This window comes from Loxodonta africana, chromosome 27 (assembly GCF_030014295.1).
Source record: "Loxodonta africana isolate mLoxAfr1 chromosome 27, mLoxAfr1.hap2, whole genome shotgun sequence".
Classification (NCBI taxonomy): domain Eukaryota; kingdom Metazoa; phylum Chordata; class Mammalia; order Proboscidea; family Elephantidae; genus Loxodonta; species Loxodonta africana.
In genome coordinates, this window is record NC_087368.1 from 5,757,092 (window position 1) to 5,775,766 (window position 18,675).

At 41.6% G+C, this 18,675-nt stretch overlaps 1 long non-coding RNA gene and 1 pseudogene across 2 annotated transcripts in view; both read right to left on the minus strand.

The window, feature by feature from the left end:
- LOC104847334 (uncharacterized) overlaps positions 1 to 18,675 on the minus strand; it is a 763,513-nt gene that overhangs the window by 425,903 nt on the left and 318,935 nt on the right. The window lies entirely within an intron of this gene.
- LOC135228736 (lysophosphatidylcholine acyltransferase 1-like) lies at positions 9,940 to 12,204 on the minus strand (annotated as a pseudogene).

Genomic DNA, 18,675 nt, shown 5'->3' on the forward strand with positions numbered 1-18,675 from the left:
ACAACCAGCTCCATGTAAAGAAAAAAAGGTATTGATTTGTGGTGCCTGCTAATTCTCATGGTGTAAATACTCCCGCGACGGCAAATTTCAAGCTACCAACGTGATGTCATGATCACAGAGTTGGGGAGAGACACACAGCAGCACAGCAATACAGCCCATATCCATCACCAAGATACAACAGATGGAAGTAATCTCAAGAGCAGACATAATAGTAAAATGCAGTAAATCATAACTGGAAGTGATGCATTTTGAGGGCTGATTAACCTTTGCTTTTTATAATTTATTAAATTATAAGTTTACGTATGTGATTTTTTAATAATGTTTGTTTACCAAGGAGTCCCTGGGTAGTGCAAACTGTTAACAAACTCAACTCCTAACCAAAAGGTTAGAAGTACCAGTCTACCCAGAGGTGCCTCTCAAGAAAGGCCTGGCAATCTACTTCCAAAATGTCAGCGACTGAAAACCCTGTGGAGCACAGTTCCACTCTGACACACATGGGGTCACCATGAGTTGGAGTCAACCTGGCTGGCAACTGGTAACTGGTGTTTATCAACAGACTCACGAAATTCCTGAAAAGTTAATAATATGCTCTTGAGAGCCAGTATAAGCCAACTCCAGCAGCACTTTGATCTTACCATGCTAAAGGAACAAGGCCTTGGGGAGGACCTTGGGTTAAAGCTCTTTTCCATTCACTTAACGCTGACGGGCACCATACACAATAGCTTCTTCCTGATTCTTGTTTTTTTCTCTTACCTGGCTGAGTCAGAGCAGTAATGATAGAAGAGAGTAGTCTTGTCACAAAATTTTTTGATATATATCCTTTTGGATTTTTTTCATGTATTCGTAGGCATGAGTGTGTGTATGTGTCTAATGAAAAACCAAACCAAAAGCATTGCTGTCAAGTCGATTCTGACTCATAGAGACTCTATAGTACAGAATAGAACTGCCCCATACAGTTTCCAAAGAGCACCTGGTGAATTCGAACTGCCAACCTTTTGGTTAGCAGCCGTAGCTCTTAACCCCTAGGCCACCAGAGTTTCCATATGTGTCTAAGGGTACATATATGTATGACTGTATAATAAATGATATGAGACATTAAGGATTTTTGAACAATTGAAGATATAGGGAAAGGACCCGACTGAGCTTGGACCAAGCTAATCTAAATGGACTGTATTGGTGTTGTGCACTTTGTGGTTTTTAGGGCTGGGTGATATAAACGCCCTGGAGTCAGCCTATTGTGTGATTATCTCTATAGATAATAGGTGAGACTCCAACTAAAGACCTGGGACTTACATCCTGGTGTGCTGTGCTAGCATTACAGTAGAGTTTAAGTTTCTGCATGCGGAATTACTGGATCCGACTTTAGGTTTATTCATTTATTTAGTCAGTTAGTTGGCAACTTGCCCACCAAAAATGGTTCACCGTTTACCTTCTCAACAATATATAAAAGTCCCTCTTTCTCACATCTACAACAATACTCCGTAATATTATTCTTCTTATCATTGTTTTTAAAACCTTTGCCAAACTTAGCAAGTGAAAAAGATTGTTAGATATGCATTCTTTAATTATGAGGGAGGTTGAAGGTCATTTCATATCTTTGTTGGTGATTTGTATTTCTTTTTTTGAAAAGTGCTTGTTCATGCTCTTTTATATTGGCTTGTTTATCTCTTTGTTGACTTGAAAGAGCTCTTTACACTTCTAGAATATTACGGTTTTGTCTATTATATACAGCAACCCCTCCCCCTCCAGTTTGGCATTTGCGTTTTTATTTTGTCTTGTTGTTATCATTTGCCATAAAGAAATTTCCATTTATGGAGTTAAATATATGAATATTTTCTATTATGGTTTTTCTGCTTTGTCTCAAATTATAAAAATATTCATCTATGTTTTCTTCTATTATTCTTACTGTTTAATTTTTTAATTTGTCTTTAATCCACTATTTATTATTAACAATATGTGAAGTAGAGATTTATTTTTTCCTAAAATATCAACTAATTATCCTAAGACTATCCTTTTATTTTAATAATTCACACTTTCCCTATTTAAGACTTACTTTTATAATACCCTAAAGCAAACAAAGAAACAAAAAAAACAAGCACTTTGCGGTCGAGTCGATTCTGACTCAAAGCGACCCCATAGGACGGGGTAGAATTGTGCCATAGAGTTTCCAAGGAGTGCTTAGTGGATTCAAACTGCCGACCTTTTGGTTAGCAGCTCCTAACCATCATGCCACCAGGGTTTCCTATAATATGCTATGTTTATATAAATAGGTGAAGATACAGACTTGTTATTCTGTTCATTGATCTGTCTTTTTATCCCTTCGCTAGTATCACAGCCTCCTCATTAGGGACATTTTATTGCACAATTCACCCACTACCTTTGTTTGTCTTATGTCTTTTTGCTATTCTCATTTGTTTACTCACCCAAATAGCTTTGGAATCACTTAGTCAACTGCCTTTGAAAATATGTAAAGACATTCAGACATTGCAATATGGGACTGGTATAGGAATATACACACTAATTGAATAGAATAGGAAGTCTAGAACTGGACCCAAGTTATATACGGGAACTTGGTTTGTGGCAGGGGAACAATTCAAATCAGTAGGAAAAGGATGGATTATTCAATAAGCAGTCTTAAGCAAATTTGAAACAGTCAAAAATGAAATGGAATGCATAAAGATCAATATCCTAGGCATTAGTGAGGTGAAATGGACTGGTATTGGTCATTTGGTCTACTACCCTGGGAAAGACAACTTGAAGAGGGATGACATTGCATTCGATGTCAAAAAGAACATTTCAAGATCTATCCTGAAGCACAACACTGTCAGGGATAGGATAATATCCACATACCTAAAAGGGAGACCAGTTAATATGACTATTATTAAAATCCGAAACAAACACTAAGGCCAAAGATGAAGAAATTTAAGATTTTTCACCAACTTCTTCAGTCTGAAATTGATCGAACATGCAAACAGGATGCACTGATAACTACTGGTGGTTGGAATGTGAAAGCTGGAAACAGAAGAAGGATCAGTAGTTGGAAAATATGGCCTTGGTAATAAAATCATGCCAGAGGTCCCATGATTGAATATTGCAAGACCAATGACTTCTTCATTGCAAATGCCTTTTTTCACCAACATAAATGTTGACTATACACATGGACCTTGCCAGATGGAATACACAGGAATAAACTGACTACGTCTGTGCAAAGAGATGATGGAAAAGCTCAATATCATCAGTCAGAACAAGGCCAGCACTGACTGCAGATCAGACCATCAATTATTCACATGGAAGTTCAAGTCGAAATTGAAGAAAATTGGAACAAGTCCATGAGAGCCAAAGTACAACCTTCGGTAAATTCCATCTGAATTTAGAGACCATCTCAAGAATAGATTTGGTTCAATGAACACTAATAACCAAAGGCCAGACAAGATGTAGAATGACATCAACGACATCATACATTAAGAAAGCAAGAGGTCATTGACAAGGCAGGAGAGAAAGAAAAGACCTAAATGGATGTCGGAAGAGACTCTGAACTTGCTCTTGAACTTCGAGTAGCGACAGCAAAAGGATAAAAAATGATAAAGTAAAAGAGCTGAACAGAAGATTTCAAAGGGCGGCTCGCAAAGACAAAGTAAAGTATTATGACAATATGTGCAAAGACGTGGCGATAGAAAACCAAAAGGGAAGAACATGCTCAGCATTTCTCAAGCTGAAAGAACTGACAAAAAAACTCAAGCCTCGAGTTGTAATACTGAAGGATTCTATGGGGAAAATATTAAACGTCACAGGATGCACCAAAAGATGATGAAAGGAATATACAGAGACACTATACCAAAAAGAACTGGTCGATGTTCAACCATTTCAGGAGGTAACATATGATCAGGAACCAACGGTACTGAAGGAAGAAGTCCAAGCTCACTGAAGGCACTGGCAAAAAACAAGGCCCCACGAATTGACGGAGTACCAATTGAGATGTTTCAACAAACAGATGCAACGCTGTAAGTGCTCACTTGTCTATGCCAAGAAATTTGGAAGACAGCTACCTGGCAGCCGACTAGAAGAGATCCATATTTATGCCTATTCCCAAGAAAGGTGATCCAACCAAATGCACAAATTGTCAAACAATATCATTAATATCACATGCAAGAAAAAATTGTTGAAGATCATTTTGAATGCTAAAGTGGCTGCAGCGTTATATCAATAGGGAACCACCAGAAATTCAAGACAGATTTAGAAGAGGACATGGAACCAGGGATATCATTGCTGATGTCAGATGGATCCTGGCTGAAAGCAGAGAATACCAGAAGGATGTTTACGTATGTTTTATTGATTGTGCTAAGGCATTCAACTGTGTGGAACAAAACAAATTATGGATAACATTGCAGAGAGTAGGTATTCCAGAACACTTAATTGTGCTCATGAGGAATCTGTACATGGATCAGGAGGCAGTCATTCAAACAGAACAAGGGGATATTGCATGGTTTAAAGTCAGGAAAGGTGTGCATCAGGGTTGTATCCTTTCACCATACCTATTCAATCTGTATGCTAAGCAAATAATCCGAGAAGATGGACTATATGAAGAAGGACAGGGCATCATGATCGGAGGAAGACTCATTAACAACCTGCATTATGCAGATGACACAACCTTGCTTGTTGAAAGTGAAGATGACTTGAAGCACTTATTGATGAAGATCAAAGACCACTACTTTCATTATGGATTACACCTCAACAAAAAGGAAACAAAAATCCTCACAACTTGACCAACAAGGAACATCACTGTAAATGGAGAAAAGATTGAGGCTGTCAAGGATTTCATCAACACCCATGGAAGCAACAGTCAAAAAATCAAAAGATGAATTTCATTGGGTAAAACTGCTGCAAAAGATCTCTTTAAAGTGTCAAAAAGGCAAGACATCACTTTGAGGACTAAGGTGCACCTGACCCAAGCCATGGTGTGTTCAATTGCCTCATATGCACACAAAATCTGGACAATGAATAATGAAGCCTGAAGAAGAATTGATGCCTTTGAATTGTGGTGTTGGTGAAGAATATTGAATATATCATGAACTGCCAAAAGAATGAACAAATCTGTCTTGGATGAAGTACAACCAGAATGCTCCTTGGAAGCAAGGATGGCGAGACTGGGTCTCATATAACTTGGACATGTTATCAGGAGGAATCAGTCCCTGGAGAAGGACATTATGCTTGGTAAAGTAGAGGATCAGCAAAAAAGAGGAAGACCCTCAAAGAGATGGATTGACACAATGCCTGAAACAATGGGCTCAAGCATAGCAACGATTGTGAGGATGGTGCAGGACCTGGCAGTCTTTTGTTCTGTTGTGCACAGGGTCGCTGTGAATTAGAACTGCCTCAATGGCACCTAACAACAACAGGGTTCTTGTGAGGATTAAATGAGATAATAACGTGTGAAGCACTGAGAAGATGGCTTGGCAAGAAGGAAGTACATGGCAAATTTGAGATTTTTTTTATAATATAGCCTTGTGGTTTGTCATATAGTTTATCGCACCTGTCAATAGTAATAATTTTATATTATTTCTTGACAATATTGACATACTTTGTCTCTAACTAACATTATTGATTTCTTCTCCTTTTCAATTGAATTGGCCAAAATTTTGAACAGTATTAAATAATAATTGTGTTACTGGCCTTCCTGGTTTTACTAGATAAGGCTTCAACCTTGGTGAAGGTATGATGATGATCAGCCATTTGAGAAAGATATTCTTGGAGTGGGGGCCAAGATGTCAGAGTAGTCAGGTGCTTCCAGAGAACCCTCTTACAACAAAGACCCCCCAAAAAACCAAGTGAAACGATTGCATTTATGACAAGCTAAGCCCTGACCACCAAAGGCAAAGCTAGAAAATGGACTGAGTGGCAGGGGGAGGGAGAGATGGTCCAGAAGTGGACAGGGGTTGCTGGACCTGAATCGCTAGGAACCCTCAAGCTGCAGTGGGCTGATGGTAGTGTTTGGCCGCAGTACCCTCAGGGAGAAACAGCCAGCTGCACAGCCTACTGACACCTCCAGAACCAGAGAAGAGCGGCGCTCTTGCAAAAGCTGAGTACTTGCATATATTTTACCGCACCCCCAGCCTGCAAGCCAGTTTCAGTGGCTGCCTATTTCCCTGGGCCTGAGATAGGTCCTGTTGTGTGTCTTGACCCATTCTCCTGGCCTTGGAGAAGGAATAAATTCACAGCTAAGGAAAAGATAATCTGCCAGCTCCACTAACCTGTGGAGCTCAGGACAGAAGCAGCTCCTGTCCAGGCATAAATGATCCATGGATTTTGAATACCTTTTCCCCTCCATGGACATGTGTGGCCTATTTCAGGAGAATAGGACCTTGTTGGCAAACTGCAACTGTTTCAGCTGTGCGGTGGAGAAGTGGGCGTTTGAGGTTGACATTGCTTTCTCTATTAAGCAGGGTCCTCACCTACCCACATCAGGGACCTAAGGACTGGTGGCTCCACTCAGGTCACCCAGCCAACCACAACAGAAGTCGAAGGATAACTGGTACCTCCCAGTCCTTAAAACCAAAAGGATTGGGTGCCCAAGGTCCATCTGCAGGACCCATCCCACTATGCGCTCAAGGGAACAGGGATGCTCTTTCCTCACAGACACTCAGGGGATGGATGTCAGCCCCCTGCATTGTTCAGAACATGACCCCCTGCTGCAACAAGATACTGGTACCTACACCAATCACCCCTGCCCCTCTAAGACTGTAGGACAGAGCCTGTACTACACACTTGATGACCAACTACCTGGACACCTGAGCTGAATTCATACAGGAAAAGTGAATGGACTCCTGGGCTTATATACCTGGTAAGAGCTCTAGCCATCTGGTGACATGACGTTAGAGCTTCAACGGTGGAAATAATCAAGCTAGCTCACTCACACAACCTATATGGATATATCAAAACAAAACAAAGCAAGAAGCTAGGATATAGTAAGCAAACATAAAATGAACTAATACAATACTTACAGAGGGCACAAAGACAACAGTCAATATCAAACCACATAAAGAAGCAGATGATGATCACTTCAACAAGCTCTCAAAACAAAGAATCAACTGATATTCTGGATGAACGTGCCTTCCTGGAATTACTGGATGCAGAATACAAAAGATTAATATATAGAATGCTTCAAGACAACAGGAACGAGATCAGGAAGAAGATCAGGCAATATGCAGAAAAGCCAAGGAACACACAGATAAAGCAGATGAAGAAATTAAAAAAGGTTATTCAAGAACATAATGAAAAATTTAATAAGCTGCAAGGATCCATAGAGAGACTTCAGTCCAAAATTCAAAAGATTAACAACAAAATTACAGAAGTAGACAACTCAATAGAAAGTCAGAGGACCAGAATTGAGCAAGTGGAAGGCAGAATTGGTGAGACAGAAGATATAGCACTTGGCACCAATATATTTGAAGACAAATCAGATAAAAGAATTAAAAAAATGAAGAAATCCTATGAATCATGTGGGACTCTCTCAAGAGAAATAACCCACGAGTGATTGGAGCACCAGAACAGGGAGGGATAACAGAAAATACAGAGAGAATTGTTGAAGATTTTTTGGCAGAAAACGTCCCTGATATCGTGAAAGATGAGAAGATATCTATCCAAGATGCTCATCGAACTCCACATAATGTAGATCTCAAAAGAAAGATGAGATAATTTTAACAGCCAAAACCAAAACCAAAGAAAAAGAGAGAATTTTAAGAGCAGATAGGGATGAACGAAAAGTCACCTACAAAGGAGAGTCAGTAACAATGAGCTCGGACTACTCGGCAGAAACCATGGAGGGAAGAAGTCAATGGGATCACTTATATAAAAAATTGAAGGAAAAAAATTGCCAGCCAAAAATTATATATCCAGCAACACCATATCTCAAATATGAAGGTGAAATTAGGACATTTCCAGATAAACAGAAGTTTAGGGAATTTGTAAAAACCAAACCAACACTAAAAGAAATACTAAAGGGAGTTCTTTAGTTAGAAAATCAATAATATCAGGTATTGACCCAAAACTAGAACACTGGGCAGAGCAATAAGAAGTCACCCCAGACAGGGAAATCAAGATAAAAAAAATACTCAAAACGGTAACAACGGGAGGCAGAGCCAAGACGGTGGAATAGACAAACGCTTCCATCGAGCCCTCTTTACAACAAAGACCCCAAAAAATAAGTGAAACAAGTATATTTGTGACAAGCTGGGAGCCCTGAGCTTCAAAGGCAAGCTTAGACAATGAACTGAGGGGCAGGGGAGGAAAAGAGCGTTCAGAAGCGGAGAGGAGTTACCAGACCTGAATCGTGGGGAGCACTCAGGCACCATTCCCAGAGCGGTGGTGGCGGTGGACTGGTACTAACATTCAGCCGCAGTTCCCTCAGGGAGAAACAGCCAGCCACACAGCCTACTCACACCTCCGGAACCTGAAAAGAACAGCGCTCTCGGCAGAAGCTAAGTACTTGTGTATATTTTACTGCGCGCCCCCCAGCCCCAAGGTGGCTTCAGCTGCTGAATTCCCTGGGCCTGAGATAGGCCCTGTTGAGCACCTAGAGCCATCCTCCTGGCCTTGGGGAAGGAAAAAATTTGCAATTGGGGGAAAAGATAATTTGCTAGCTCCACTAACCAGGGGAGCTCAGGACAGAAGCGGCTCCTGTCCAGGCATAAACCATCCATGGGCTTTCAGCACCCTTCCCTTCTGCATGGACCTGTGTGGGCCTATTTTGGGGGGAATAGGCCCTTTTTGGCAGAATCCAACTGTTTCAGCTGTGTGGTGGAGAGGTGAGTGTTTGATGTTCGACATTGCTTTGCCTATTAAACAAGGTCCTCACCTACCCACATCAGGGACCTAAAGACAGTAGCTCCACTCAGGTCACGAAGCCACCCACGACAGGGGTCTAAAGATTACTGGTACCTCCCAGTCCTTACAAACAAAAACATTGGATGCCCATGGTCCATCTGCAGAACCCACCTACCTGCAGGCTCTAGGGAACAGGGACGTGCTTTCCTCAGAGACACTCGGGGGTTGGTTCTCAGTCCTCTGCTTTGTTCAGAGTGTGACCCCCTGCTGCAATCAGATACCGGTATATACGCCAATATCCCCTGCCCCTCTAAGACTGTAGGACAGAGCCTGTACCACACACTTGATGATCAGCTACCTCGACACCTGAGCTGAATTCATACAAGAAACCTGAATGGACTCCTAGACTGATATACCGGATAGCAGCTCTAGCCATCTGGGGACAGGACGTCAGAGCTACAAAGGTGAAAATAATCAAGCTAGCTCACTCAAGCAACTCATAGGGGTATATCAAAACAAAACAAAGCAAGAAGCTATGACACAGTAAGCAAGCATTAATTAATACGATAACTTATAGATGGCTCGGAGAAAACAGTCAATATCAAGTCACATAAAGAAACAGACCATGATCACCTCATAAAGCTCTCAAAACAAAGATCCAGGGATCTTCTAGATGAAAGTGCATTCCTGGAATTACCAGAGCCAGAATACAAAAGTTTAATATACAGAACCCTTGAAGACATCAGGAAGGAAATGAGGCAACCCCCAGAACAAGCCAGGCAACACACAGATAAAGCAGCTAAAGAAACTAGAAAGATTACTCAGGACCATAATGAAAAGTCTAACAAGCTGGAAAAATCCATAGGCAGACAGCAATCAGAAATTCAGAAGATTAACAATAAAATTACATAAGTAGACAACTCAATAGAAAGTCAGAGGAGCAGAATTGAGCAAGTAGAAGCTAGAATTTTTGAACTTGAAGATAAATCACTTGGCACTAATATATTTGAAGACAAATCAGATAAAAGAATTTAAAACAATGAAGAAACCTTGAGAATCATGTGGGACTCTTATCAAGAGAAATAACCCATGAGTGATTGGAGTACCAGAACAGGGAGGGATAACAGAAAATACAGAGAGAACTGTTGAAGATTTCTTGGCAGAAAATTTCCCCAATATCGTGAAAGATGAGAACATATCTATCCAAGATGCTCATCGAACTCCACATAAGGTAGATCTTAAAAGAAAGTCACCAAGACATATTATAATCAAAGTTGCCAAAACCAAAGATAAAGAATTATAAGAGTAGCGAGGGATAAATGAAAAGTCACCTACAAAGGAAAGCCAATAAGAATAAGCTCGGACTACTCGGCAAAAACCATGCAGGCAAGAAGACAATGGGATGACATATTTAAAAAATTGAAGGAAAAGAATTCCCACCCAAGAATCATATATCCAGCAAAACTGTCTCTTTAATATGAAGGTGAAATTGTGACATTTGCAGATAAACACAAGTTTAGGGATTTTTAAAAAACCAAACCAAAACTACAAGAAATACTGAAGGGAGTTCTTTGGTTAGAAAATCAGTAATATCAGGTATCAACTCAAGACTAGAACACTGGGCAGAGCAACCAGAAGTCAACCCAGACAGGGTAATCCAAGAAAACAAAGCCAGATTATTAAAAAAAGAAAAGCTCAAAACAGGGTAATAGCAATATTATTATGTAAAAGAAGACAATGTTAAAATACTAAAGAGGGACTAAGAAATGTAATCATATACCTTCCATATGGAGAGGAAGATATGGTGATACAAAGAATAAAAGTTTGGTTTAAATTTAGAAAAATAGGGGTAAACAAGGTAACCACAAAGGAGACAAACTATCCTACACATCAAAATAAAATACAAGGGAAAAATAGAGACTCAGCAGAAACAAAATTGACAACAACAAATATGAGGAAAGGACAATATATAAAGATAATCTACTCAGCACATAAAATTAAGTGGGAAAAAGAAACTGTCAACAACACACCAAAAAAGACATCAAAATGATCGCACTAAATTCATACCTATCCACAATAACTCTGAATATAAATGGACTAAATGCACCAGTGAAGAGACAGAGAGTGGCAGAATGGATTAAAAAACAAGATCTGTCTATATGCTACCTACAAGAGACACACCTTAGACTTAGAGACACAAACTAAAAACTCAAAGGATGGAAAAAAATATATCAAGCAAACAACAATCAAAAAAGAGCAGGACAGGGTAGAACTGCCCCATAGGATTTCCAAGGCTGTAAATCTTTAAGTAAGCAGACTCACATCTTTCTCCCACAGAGTTGCTAGTAGGTTCCAAGGACTGACCTTTTGGCTAGAAGCCCAGTGCTTAACCATCCTGTCACCACTGTCCCTTACACATCCTACGTCTTCTAAAACCTCAGTCTGGAGACAACATGTGTAGGCCCTGTGGGGAGAGAGAACACCAGATATCCTCATGCGCAAATGGGGAGCCACAGCCCCTGGTAGGGCATGGTGACAGAGCCGGGGAGGTTCCTCACTCCAGAACCTTCTGTCCTAGTCCAGTTTCCTATGGACAGGCTTTCTCCCGGGGTCAGTGCTTTCCGGGTTGAAGTCAGTACAGAGGCTGTTCGGGGTTGGCACTGACAAGAGTCTAAGCGCAGGTTTCAAACCGTGCCTGGTCAGGATACAGATATTCTTCTGCAAAGTCTGGGTACATGTGTGCAAACCTGTCAGCAAAAGAGATTCTTCTCATCTTCATTCACACCGCTGAAGAGGTCTATCAGAAGCAGCTCTGCCACGCCCAAGGCTGTCTTCAGAATGCAGGACAGGTCTTCCTCATTTATGCAGCCGTCCTCCTGCCATGCATACATCTTGAATGGCAGCTGGATGGTGTCCAGAGTCTCAGACGCTCTGCACACCACGGACAAAGCGATCACATTTTTCCGCAGGTTCATCTTGCCACCTCCGCTCTCGTCAGTGAGAACATGCAGTCCAGCGTGTCGGAAAGGGGTACCTCCAAGTACTCCGTGAACTCCACAAGTCAGTCTTCTCGCCCCTCTTCACCTTTGTGCTTTTTATCTGTTTCAAGTTTTTCTAGCTTTAGCCCCAGGCCTCTCACAAGCCTAGCAAATTCTAGAAGGCAAGTGTCGGAGGGGAGACGGACTGTCCTTCCGCTGGGGCCACCTAACGATCCTCAAACGTGAAATCCATGACGGAGACGCCCAGGGTCTCTGCCGTGACGCGCCTCATGTTGCTGGCGTATAGCACCGGGCTCCTCTTCGCCTTGGAAGGGTGGTAAACTGGGAGAAACTCAATTTCCACCTAACTGTGAAACTGACACAGGGCGAGCCACAGCATTTCCAACACTCCAGGTCCTTGCCACGTCCACATGATCATGTCCAGCTTATTTGGGTATCTTAAAACCACAGGCTGGACAGGAACACCAAGGATAAACACACCAGTCTTGAAGGTAGTTTGACAGGTCCCATTGGTACAAGTACCTTCTGGAAAAATCATTATCATAACTTCCCATTGGACTAAGCCCCTCTCTTTATCTCTTCCACTGTTGACATGATGACATGATGATGGCGTAACAGATACTATCGGGAACAGATTGCTAAACATTACCTTGCTCAGAACATAAGATTTTCTGGAGTGATCTAACACAAAAACTTTCAATAAGGTTTGGTTACAGACACCAGGACATGTAATATCCACATTCTTAGCCTGACCACAAAGAATAGAGTTTCCTTAATGACAGGGTTGGTTCCTAAGCAACAGGGTTTGAATCTGTGTGAAAGATTATACAGAGCTTTAGCATTAGTTCACCCATTTTACTTTACATCAGATGCCTCTTTTGATTTTATATCCCACATCATTCTGTTCTTTTGATCAAGGGTTCTGAAGAACATCCTTTGTTCACAGTTATGGGCATAATGTCTTCTGCATGAGTTTGGCAATATGCTACTCCCAGGTGGTGGCTCAACCTTCATAATTCATGCCTTTCTAGTTTTTCACATTAAGCCCCTTTTCCCCCATAATCAGGGACCATCGGTATCTTGGTTGCTGGGCAGCTCCAGTACGTCCATCATGCTATGGCTGAGCAGCTGTCTTCAGGGATTTCGGTATGGGGAGTGGATAGGGTATGGCCACATTGGAGGAACAACCTGACTTACTTTCAAATGGCTAACGTAAGTCATGAGGCTTCTCTAATTTTGGGTTCCTGAATGCAGTGTTGATATGCATAATTCTTTGAGCATGATCTTGAATGCAGTGTTGATATACATAATTCTCTGAGCATGAGATGAAGCAGGGTTATCAGTTCCTGTTGTAGATGCACATCGCATAACACATTTTGTAATTCCAATAATAAAGATTATTGTTAAAATAATTAACCCAGTTTGCAACAGAGACCATGACCAAGAACCTGCACTATTAAGTAGCCAACTGAAGATATAAAAAAAAATGATAAAGTTATAGGGGGTATAGACTGTACCCAAACAGCCATTGGATGAATCTTAGCAATATCCTCTTCAACATCTCCAGTTAATCCAAGAGCAACAATAGATGTTAGCAATGGAGCAAAACTCTCCTTGCTGGGCTAAGAGGAAATCTAGAACTATCCCATGGTCCAATACTACTTTTGCCAAGGATTCTAAAGTTTTTGTTGGGCGGCCATTCCATTGGCCACATCATCGACAATTTTAGCCACAGTGGCAGATAAATTGCTAATGGGATGTTCTATTGCATAATACCAAGCCAGGGCACAACAGCACATAAGAAGGATCTCCCCATCTTGGGTAATAAATGATGGGATTATCTGAGAGAACAAGTTCCATCTTCTTTATGGATATTAATTTCAAGTTACTGTTCCATAGCAAGGTGTCATTGTATGAATGAATACTCATGGTAACTCCTAGCATCTTTAAGGTACATGGGCCTAGCATATATTCCAACCATGTAAACATGACAATGCCCAAATATAGAGTGACTTATCAGAGTTTTTCCTTGAGTAAGCTGATTCTCCACACAAAAAGACACATCTAGATGGGGCACACAACATGCCTGCCCAGGTTTGAATATAAGGAAATGGGATGGACTGATTGGCCCTTCTGAGTCACTTTGCAGTTAATGAATCATCACAAATGGATAATTCTCCAAAATCCGGGGATCCTTGAGTCAGGCACAAACTGAGAGTTTTTAAATTATTTTTAAAATGACTATCTGGGAGGCGGGGCCAAGATGGCGGACTAGGTGGACGCTACCGTGGATCCCTCTTGCAACAAAGACTCGGAAAAACAAGGGAATCGATCACATACATAACAATCTACGAACTCTGAACAACAAGCACAGACTTAGAGTCAGAAAACGAACAAATACGGGCAGACAGCGACCGTTTTCAGAACCAGGAGCCAGCGTACCAGGCAGGTGACCTTCGGAGCCCGATCTGGGGCAGAGCCCAGGGGGGCATATGGCACAGAAAAGGGGCCCACCCCTCCCCCCCGAACCCATCCCGGGAGGAAGTCTAGCTGGTTGGCGCGGGCGGCGTAGAGGCACAGCCGGAGGGAGAAGCACCCGGGAGGCAGTGACTGATCTGGGAGTGGGGAGAATAGCGTCCCAGCTGGGGTGCTGTCCCACCAGGAGTTAGGCGAGAGGCGGACGGGGCGCGAGCGGGGGGGGGTCAACTATATATCCCTAAAGTGACCCCGGGGCGGGGCCCACACGTTCGTGCAGGAGGACGCACACCCAGTCCGCGCGTGTGGCGCGGCACACCGGAGGGAGAAATCCTCGGAGGTGACTGGTCTCGAGGCGCGGAAGGCAGCATCCCAGATGGGGAGCCATTCCGCTGGGATCTGGGCACGCGCGCAAGCAGGGCATGAGCTCAGGGTCCATTTTTATTACCCTGAATTGACCGAGGGGGCGGGCCCACCTGGTCGTGCGAGTGACTCCCACCCAGTTCGGGCGAGAGGTGTGGTGCACCGGAAGGAGAAGTCCCCGGGAGGAAGTGATTGCTCCCGGAGTGGGGAAATCAACGTCCCAGACGGGGTGCCGTCCTGCTGGGATTTGGGCTCGCGTGCGGGCGGGGCGTGAGTGCGGGGTCCATTTTTATTCCCTGGAATTGACCCAGGGGGCGGGCCCACCTGGTCGTGCAGGTGACGCCCACCCAGTTCGCGCGAGAGGTGTGGCGCACCATAAGGAGAAGTCCCCAGGAGGAAGTGACTGGTTCCGGAACAGGGAAAGCAGCGTCCTAACCCGGAAGTCATACCGCTGGGATCTGGGCGTGCGCATGGGCGGGGCGTGACCGCGGGGCCCAATTATAATCGCCTGAATAGACCCTGGGGGCGGGCCCACCCGTTCGTGCGGGAAACGCCCACCCAGTGCGCGAGCGGTGCCGCGCACCGGAGGGAGAAGTCCCCGGGAGGAAGTGACTGGTCTCCGAGCAAGGAAATCAGCGTCCTAGCCCGGGACCCGTCCCGCCCGGATTTTGGCGAACGGGGGCGGAGCGTGAACGCGGTGTTCAGCTCTATATTCTGTGGTGCTACACTCCTAGCTCTCTGATCCCTCCCCCACCCTCCCCAGGTGGTCCCATTAACATCCGAATACCCAGAGCCAGAGGGAGAATTCAGATAGGGATCTGACTGCATTTTCTTTTAGCCGACTACCTGGAAAATCTAGTTTCCCAGTGATCGCTCGGAGACAGCAGTCCATATCAAACCACATAAAGAAACAGACCATGACAGCTTCTCCAACCCCCCAAACAAAAGAATCAAAATCTTTCCCAAATGAAGATACAATCCTGGAATTATCAGATACAGAATATAAAAAACTAATTTACAGAATGCTTAAAGATATCACAAATGAAATTAGGATAAATGCAGAAAAAGCCAAGGAACACACTGATAAAACTGTTGAAGAACTCAAAAAGATTATTCAAGAACATAGTGGAAAAATTAACAAGTTGCAAGAATCCATAGAGAGACAGCATGTAGAAATCCAAAAGATTAACAATAAAATTACAGAATTTGACAACGCAATAGAAAGTCAGAGGAGCAGACTCGAGCAATTAGAATGTAGACTGGGACTTCTGGAGGACCAGGGAAACAACACCAACATAGCTGAAAAAAAAATCAGATAAAAGAATTAAAAAAAATGAAGAAACCCTAAGAATCATGTGGGACTCTATCAAGAAGGATAACTTGCGAGTGATTGGAGTCCCAGAACAGGGAGGGGGGACAGAAAACACAGAGAAAATAGTTGAAGAAATCCTGACACAAAACTTCCCTGACATCATGAAAGACGAAAGGATATCTATCCAAGATGCTCATCGAACCCCATTTAAGATTGATCCAAAAAGAAAAACACCAAGACATATTATCATCAAACTTGCCAAAACCAAACACAAACGGAAAATTTTAAAAGCAGCCAGGGAGAAAAGAAAGGTTTCCTTCAAGGGAGAATCAATAAGAATAAGTTCAGACTACTCAGCAGAAACCATGCAGGCAAGAAGGGAATGGGACGACGTATACACAGCACTGAACGAGAAAAACTGCCAACCAAGAATCATATATCCAGCAAAACTCTCTCTGAAATATGAAGGAGAAATTTAGATATTTACAGATAAACACAAGTTTAGAGAATTTGCAAAAACTAAACCAAGACTGCAAGAAATGCTAAAGGGGATTGTTTGGCCGGATGACCAATAATATCAGGTACCAGCACAACACAAGGTTACAAAACAGAACGTCCTGATATCAACGCAACTCAAATAGGGAAAGCACAAAAACAAACAAATTAAGACTAATTCTAAAAAATAAATAAATAAACAAAATAATACACACAACAGGAAATCATGGAAATCAATAGATAAACGATCACAATAATCAAAAAGAGGGACTAAATATAGGAGGCATTGAACTGCCAGATGGAGAGTGATACAAGGCGATATAGAACGATACAAGTTAGGTTTTTACTTAGAAAAATAGGGGTAAATAAAAAGGTAACCACAAAAAGGAATATCAATTCCTTAACTCAAGAAAAACGTAACGACTCAATAAACACAAAGTTAAACATTATGAAAATGAGGATCTCATAAGCTACTAAGAAAAACATCTCAGCACAAAAAAGCATGTGGAAAAATGAAATGGCCAACAACACACATGAAAAGGCATCAAAATGACAGCACTAAAAACTTACTTATCTATAATTACGCTGAATGTAAATGGACTAAATGGACCAATAAAGAGACAGAGAGTCACGGACTGGATAAAAAAACACGATCCATCTATATGCTGCCTACAAGAGACACACCTTAGACTTAGAGACACAAACAAACTAAAACTCAAAGGATGGAAAAAATATATCAAGCAAACAATAAGCAAAAAAGAAGAGGAGTAGCAATATTAATTTCTGACAAAATAGACTTTAGACTTAAATCCTCCACAAAGGACAAAGAAGGACACTATATAATGATAAAAGGGACAATTGATCAGGAAGACATAACCATATTAAATATTTACGCACATTTTTATTTTAATGACAGGGCTGCAAAATACATAAATCAAATTTTAACAGAATTGAAAAGTGAGATAGACACCTCCACATATATAGTAGGAGACTTCAACACACCACTTTCGGAGAAGGACAGGACATCCAGTAAGAAGCTCAATAGAGACACGGAAGACCTACTTACAACAATCAACCAACTTGACCTCATTGACTTATACAGAACTCTCCACCCAACTGCTGCAAAATATACTTTTTTTTCTAGTGCACATGGAACATTCTCTAGAATAGACCACATATTAGGTCATAAAACAAATCTTTCCAGAATCCAAAACATCGAAATATTACAAAGCATCTTCTCAGACCACAAGGCAATGAAGCTAGAAATCAATAACAGAAAAACTAGGGAAAAGAAATCAAATACTTGGAAAATGAACAATACCCTCCTGAAAAAAGACTGGGTTATAGAAGACATCAAGGAGGGAATAAGGAAATTCTTAGAAAGCAATGAGAATGAAAATACTTCCTATCAAAACCTCTGGGACACAGCAAAAGCAGTGCTCAGAGGCCAATTTATATCGATAAATGCACACATACAAAAAGAAGAAAGAGACAAAATCAGAGAACTGTCCCGACAACTTGAACAAATAGAAAGTGAGCAACAAAAGAACCCATCAGCCACCAGAAGAAAACAAATAATAAAAATTAGAGCTGAACTAAATGAATTAGAGAACAGAAAAACAATTGAAAGAATTAACAAAGTAAAAAGCTGGTTCTTTGAAAAAATTAACAAAATTGATAAACCACTGGCTACACTGACTGACTAAAGAAAAACAGGAAAGGAAACAAATAACCTGAATAAGAAACGAGAAGGACCACATCACAACAGAACCAAATGAAATCAAAAGAATCATATCGGATTACTACATAAAACTGTACTCTAACAAATTTCAAAACCTAGAAGAAATGGATAAATTCTTGGGACAATACTACCTACCTAAACTAACACATTCAGAAGTAGAAAAACTAAATAGACCCATAACAAAAAAAGAGATTGAAACGGTAATCAAAAAACTTCCAACAAAAAAAAAGTCCTGGCCCAGATGGCTTCACTGCAGAGTTCTACCAAACCTTCGGAGAAGACTTAACACCATTACTATTGAAGGTATTTCAAAGTATAGAAAAAGACGGAATACTACCCAACTCATTCTATGAAGCTACCATCTCCCTGATACCAAAACCAGGTAAAGACATTACAAAAAAAGAAAATTTTAGACCTATATCCCTCATGAACATTGATGCAAAAATCCTCAACAAAATTCTAGCCAATAG